The sequence below is a fragment of the Callithrix jacchus genome, chromosome 21, assembly GCF_049354715.1.
Source record: "Callithrix jacchus isolate 240 chromosome 21, calJac240_pri, whole genome shotgun sequence".
NCBI classification, from domain to species: domain Eukaryota; kingdom Metazoa; phylum Chordata; class Mammalia; order Primates; family Cebidae; genus Callithrix; species Callithrix jacchus.
Window position 1 is genome coordinate 32,001,792 of NC_133522.1, and position 6,804 is coordinate 32,008,595.

Here is a 6,804-nt window from a genome sequence, read left to right on the forward strand (position 1 = left end):
TTTGTATTTTTAGTAGAGATGAGGTTTCACCATGTTGACCAGGATGGTCTCGATCTCTTGACCTCATGATCCACCCGCCTCAGCCTCCCAAAGTGCTGGGATTATAGGTGTGAGCCACCGCACCCGGCCTTGGGGGATTTTTTTCTATATCCCAAGCTTTCAGCAAGTTTTGATGAGATGCCCACTTTGTGTGAGGAGATACAAAAGGATATGTGACCCCCTGCTTCCCCATGTGCAAGACAAAACTGGCCCCTAATGAATTGAGATTTGAATCCCAAGATTTGGAGATTTCATGGACGGGTAAAATTACAAAACAATACAGACAACAAAGTTTTCGTTTTTTAAGGCTGCCATGACAAAGCCCACGGACTAGGTGGCTTTAATAGGAATTTATTTCTGGAAGTTAGCAGTCCAAAATCAGGGTTTTCTTCTGATATCTTGAGGAAAAGACCTGTTCCAGTTCTCTCTACTAGGCTTTTAGATCGATTTCCTTTCCCTGTGTCTTCAAATCATCATCTTTTTTTTTTTGAGACAGTCACTCTTGTCACCCAGGTTGGAGTGTAATGGCAACCTCTGCCTCCCGGGTTCAAGCGATTCTCCCACCTCAACCTCCCAAGTAGCTGTGATTCCAGGCACATGCCACCACACCTGGAATTTTTTTATGTTTTGATAGAGATAGGGTTTCACCACGTTGGCTAGGCTGGTCTCAAACTCCTGACCTTAGGTGATTCACTCACCTCGGCCTCCCAAAGTGCTGGATTATAGGCGTGAGCCACCACGCTTGCATGTCATCTTCCTTCTGTTGCTTGTCTGTATCCAAAGTTCCTCCTCTTATAAAGATACTAGTCAAAAGGTGGGTTATTAGGCCAACCCTAATAACCTAATTTTAATTAATTTACCTTTCTAAAGACTATCTTCAAATACATCACATTCTGAGTTGTTGGGGTTTGGACCTTAATACATGAATCGGGGCTTAGAGACAGGGGGCAGATAATTCAGCCCACAGCAAGCAACCACCACAAATCCAGAAGGATTTGTGTCATCGCCTGAGGCGGATGACACATGCTTTCAAATTTTATATTTTGCAAAATCAGGATTAGAAAACAACACGGCTGGGTACAATGGTTCATGGTTATAATCTCAATGCTTTGTGAGGATAAGGCAGGAGAACTGCTTGAGGTTAGGAGTTCAAGACCAGCCTGGGCAACATAGTGAGACCCCACCTCTACAAAAAATTTAAAAATTAGCCTGGCATAGTGATGCATGCCTGTGGTCCCAGCTATTCAAGAGGCTGAGGTAGGAGGACCATTTGAGCCCAGGAGGTAGAGGCTGCAGTGAGCCATGACGGTGCCACTGCACTCCAGCCTGGGTGACATAGCAAGACCCCTTCTCAAAACCAAACAAGCAACAGATAACAAAAAGCCTGTGATGCTAATATAATTTAATAAAAGAAATTTTTTTTCTTTTTTTTTTTGAGTTTCACTCTTATTACCCAGACTGGAGTGCAATGGCGCGATCTCTGCTCACCGCAAGCTCCACCTCCTGGGTTCAGGCAATTCTCCTGCCTCAGCCTCCTGAGTAGCTGGGATTACAGGCACGTGCCACTGTGCCCAGCTAATTTTTATATTTTTAGTAGAGACGGGGTTTCACCTTGTTGACCAGGATGGTCTCGATCTCTTGACCTCGTGATCCACCCGCCTCGGCCTCCCAAAGTGCTGGGATTACAGGTGTGAGCCACCACGCCTGGCCCAAAAGAAATAATTTATTAACAGACAAAGGTTGTAATCAAGGAATAAAGGAGTATCCTTTAAACTAAATACATTTAACTTTATAAGTATCTCATAAATTTGTCCTTATTTGTAGGACCAGTGAAATTTGGAAATTTTTATTAGTAACAGGTGAGGACCTGCTAAAATACACTACAGTAGTTGTAACATGGTGCCTTAGCTAAATATGCTGGTAGAAACCTTGCAGGAGGTGAGACCTAAATGTATCCTAAGGCCTTGCTTCTGGGAAAACCACCAGAAGGGCTTATTTGATTACACCCATATTAAGCTGATAGTTTAACCAAAAGAGTAATTTTTAAGGAGGTAGAATGTTCTGTGAAATCATGAGAGAATGAGAGAGCAAGAGTGAGAGAGAAAGAGAGAAGAGTTGAGGAGGTAGGGTGGGATTTTTTTTTTTTTTAAGCAGAGTTTCGCTCTTTTTGCCCAGGCTGGAGTGCAATGGCATGATCTCGGCTCACCGCAACCTCCGCCTCCCACATTCAAGTGATTCTCCTGCCTCAGCCTCCCTAGTAGCTGGGATTACAGGCATGTGCCACCACGCCCATCTATTTTTGCATGTTTTTAGTAGAGACGGGGTTTCTTATGTCCGTCGGGCTGGGGTCTCGAATTCCCAACCTCAAGTGATCCACCCGCCTCAGCCTCCCAAAGTGCTGGGATTACAGGCGTGAACCACTGCCTGGGATTTTTTTTAAAGACTTATTTCCCTTCTTAAATTTAAGTTACACTATGCCTACGATCTGCTACTCTTTCTCAGGGAGGGGTGCGTGCGTGCGTGCGTGTGTTTGTGTGTGTGTGTGTGTGTCTGTCTGTCTTGTTCTTGTGGTTGCTTCTGTTCTTATTAGAGAAATTATTCATGAGTAATTAGGGGTTGAGACTTAGCCATTATCAGAAACTACATGAAGGTTGATCTTCCTCTCATACAAAGAGGGAACTCAACTGACGAAGTAGAATTCAGCCTGGATTATACTGTTGATCTCCTGCATGTGAGGCTCTTAAAATAGAATCACACATATTTGGAGAAAGGTTCTGATGTTATACTAATTACTCTGGTGTAATTTCCTACTGAGACCCTATGACAAATTCCAGGCCCTATACGCAAGGTTTTTGTTGATCCAAAAGGATATGATCATCCTCAGTTATTTCAGAAAAAATGCATTCTAAATGAGGAAATCAGGACTGATAACTCAGTTCTTAGATTGGCTTGGCAAGGAGAAAGTGGATAGAGCCTGTTTCTGCTGTATAGATCTTTGCTGGCAGCACAGAACACCAATGTGAGGAGACTCGCTCAAGGGTGTTCTGTCTGGGTAGAGGGTTACATACCCTCTGTCCTCATAGACATTGGACCAAGGCACCCAGTAAAGATGGCTCCTGTCTGAAGAGCTCTGAAGGCAGCAGTATCCATTGGCAGCTGAAATAAAACTGTTTGTGTATTGCATTGAAATAACTTTCTGTCATTTAAGTTAAGTCCTGGACTTTGAGTTAAGTCTTATTAAAGGCTGCAACCTATCCTAGCTGTGCTGAGGAATAAAAGAGTTGATTCCGGCCGCGCGTCGTGGCTCACGCCTATAATCCCAGCACTTTGGGAGGCCAAGGCGGGTGGATCACGAGGTCAAGAGATCAAGACCATCCTGGTCAACAAGGTGAAACCCCGTCTCTACTAAAAATACAAAAATTAGCTGGGCATGGTGGTGCACGCCTGTAGTCCCAGCTACTCGGGAGGCTGAGGCCGGAGAATTGCTTGAACCCAGGAGGCAGAGGATGCAGTGAGCCGAGATCATGCCATTGCACTCCAGTCTGGGTAACAACAGTGAAACTCTGTCTCAAAAAAAACAAGAAAAAAAGAGTGGATTCCATGCTTGGCCCATGTGGGAAGGATTTCCAATCTTCAGGCAACGTATTATATTGGTCCTGATGTTATTGAACACATTCATACTTTGTTCATTATAAATGTTTTACATTAACTAAAAATATTACATTAAAATATTATTTACCTCAATCACTGAGTTTTTCTGTGCTTCTGCAAATTTTGCACCCTATTATCAGCCCTGATGCTATTTCAACTATAAAACCTCATCATCTGTTTTTACAATGAGACAAGGAGTTTTAAGTTCTCAGGTTCACAGGAAATGAAATGAGATGTTAACAACGTGGTTTTATATCACAGTAGGAAGAAGTTTAACAAAACACATAAAAGTATTTCATGGCTCTAAGAGCTGTCAGCATATATATAAAAACTTTCCCAGTAAATGATATTCAACATGGGATATAGAAGAAACAAGAGAAGGGAAAGGAATAACTATAGGCTTTGGGGTGGGGAAAGCAGTCTAAATGTGACAATCACATCAACAAATCACTGGCAACATGAAATTCTTGCCCTAAAATTGTGCATTCCGATGATATATCAACGATTATTTTTGGATACAGTACCAGGGCAAGGTCAAAATACTTCTACTCACACTGGGGATGAATCATTACTCTGAGAATACTGTATCACATTTGCAGCGTCTTCTTCTTGAGCTTGGAAGAATACAATAACTCAAATTAAATATCTAGGAGCCTTCTGACTGCAACTCTGACATGGAAGGATCTTGGAAGTTGTCACTCCCACCCTTTCAACAGGAAAAGCTGGAAAACTGAAAATTGATGACTTTTCTAGGACCTATCAGATAATTGAGGTTACAGAGTAAACTCTCGTTTATATAACCATCAGATCTCTTGAGGCTTATTCACTATCATCAGAACAGTATGGGAGAAACCACCCCCATGATTCAATTATCTCCACCTGAGATTTGGGGGACACCGCCAAACCATATCCCCGATAGAGAACAAAAATAAGAATCACTGTAGACTTCTGAGTAAAATATTTAATTTAATTGAGAGAATCCCTGACCCCACCAATCTGGAATTTTATATTTCACAAAATTTTCCTGCAGAAATAAAGACCTTGTCAGACAAACAAAAACATTTCTCGTCAGCAGATCTATCCTGCAAGAAATGTTTAAAGTTCTTCAGAGAGAAGAAAAATGATATTGTTCCAAAACTCAGATCTACATAAAGAAGCAAGAGTGAGTGAGGCCGGGCGCAGTGGCTCAAGCCTGTAATCCCAGCACTTTGGGAGGCCGAGTAGGGTGAATCACAAGGTCAAGAGATCGAGACCATCCTGGTCAACATGGTGAAACCCCGTCTCTACTAAAAATTCAAAAAATTATCTGGGCACGGTGGCGCGTGCCTGTAATTCCAGCTACTCAGGAGGCTGAGGCAGGAAATTGCCTGAACCCAGGAGGCGGAGGTTGCGGTGAGCCGAGATTGCGCCATTGCACTCCGGCCTGGGTAACAAGAGCGAAACTCCGTCTCAAAAAAAAAAAAAAAAAAAAAAAGAATCAAGAGTGTTGAAGAAGGAATAAATGAAGCTAAAATGAAATATTTTGTTTTTCTTATTCTTAAGTGAAAAGGTATCATTTGTTTAAGTAATAGCTATAACAATGTATTGAACAATTATATAGATAAGTGAAATGAATAACAGAAATGTCATAAGGGGTGAGGGAGGAATTGGGAATACTCTACTGTGAGGTATCTTACTATACATGAAGTGGTATAGTGTTATTTTCTGAAGGTGGATTTAGATTAGTTTAAAATGTACATTGTATTTTACTCTGAAATTATAAATATAGATTATATGCTAACAAAGGAGGTAAAATGGAGCTGTATGAAATACCTAACTAAAACTGCAAGAGGCAGAAAAAGGGGAAAAATAACAAATGCAACAAATAGAAAACAGTTACAAACATGGCTGGTATTAATCCAAGAACATCCACAATATCACTTTAAATGGGAATGGTCTGTGTATAGCAACTAAAAGACAAAGACTGTCAAAGTGAATTAGAAAACATGTAACATCCTGTCTTATGTGTCATCTATAAGACAGAAACCCACTTTATAGACTCCGATGGAAAGTAAAGGGATGGTGAAAGATATCATGCTAACACTAATTTTTAAAAAGCTGAAGTAGCTATATGAATTTCAGACGAAGTGGACTTTAGAGCAAGGAAAATTATCAGTGATAAGCAGGGGCATTGCATAATACTAAAGTGGTCAATTCTCCAAGATAAAAGATTTATCTTTAATGTTGAATGCGTCTAACAACAAAGTGTCAAAATATCTGTGGGAAAAACTGATAGAACTGGAAGGAGAAAGAGACAAATCTGCTATCATAAATAGAGACTTCATCACTCATCTCCAAGCAAATGATAGTTCAAACAGGTAGAAAAATCGGTAAGGGTATAGTTTACGTGAACAGCACTATCAACCAACTACCTGAAGCTATGGAATACTTCATCCAAGCAGGAAAACATGCATTATGCTTACGTAGAATATACACCAAGATCAACCATTTGAAAAATAGTAATCATGCAAAGTATGTTTTCAGAATACAGTGGAATTAAACTGGAAATTTACAACACAAAGACAGAACATCCTAAAATATTTAGAAATTAAACAACACACTCCTAAACAACTCATGGGTCAAAGATGAAGTCTCAAGAAATACTAAAAACATTTCAAACTAAATGAAAATAAAAATTCAATTTATCAGCCAGGTGTGGTGGCTCACACTTGTAATCCCAGCATTTTGGGAGGCTGAGGTATATCACTTGAGGCTAGGAGTTTGCGAGTACCTTGGGTAACATAGTGAGACTCTGTCTCTTCAAAAAATGACAAAATAATAATTTTTAAAATACAACTTATCAAAATTTGTGGGATACACTGAAGGCAGTGCTTAGAGGGAAATTTATAGCATTAAATGCATATATTAGATGAAAGGAAATATCTAAAATCAATAAGCTACGGAACTATGAAAGGAAACTAGAGAAAATAAGAAAATTTAAGACTGAAACAGAGAAAAACAAAAACTAGAGCAGAAATCACTGATATTGAAAATAAGAAATCAATAAAGAAAATGAATGAAATCAAAGCTGGACCGCAGTTAATAATAATATATCACTCCTGGTTCAGTAATTGT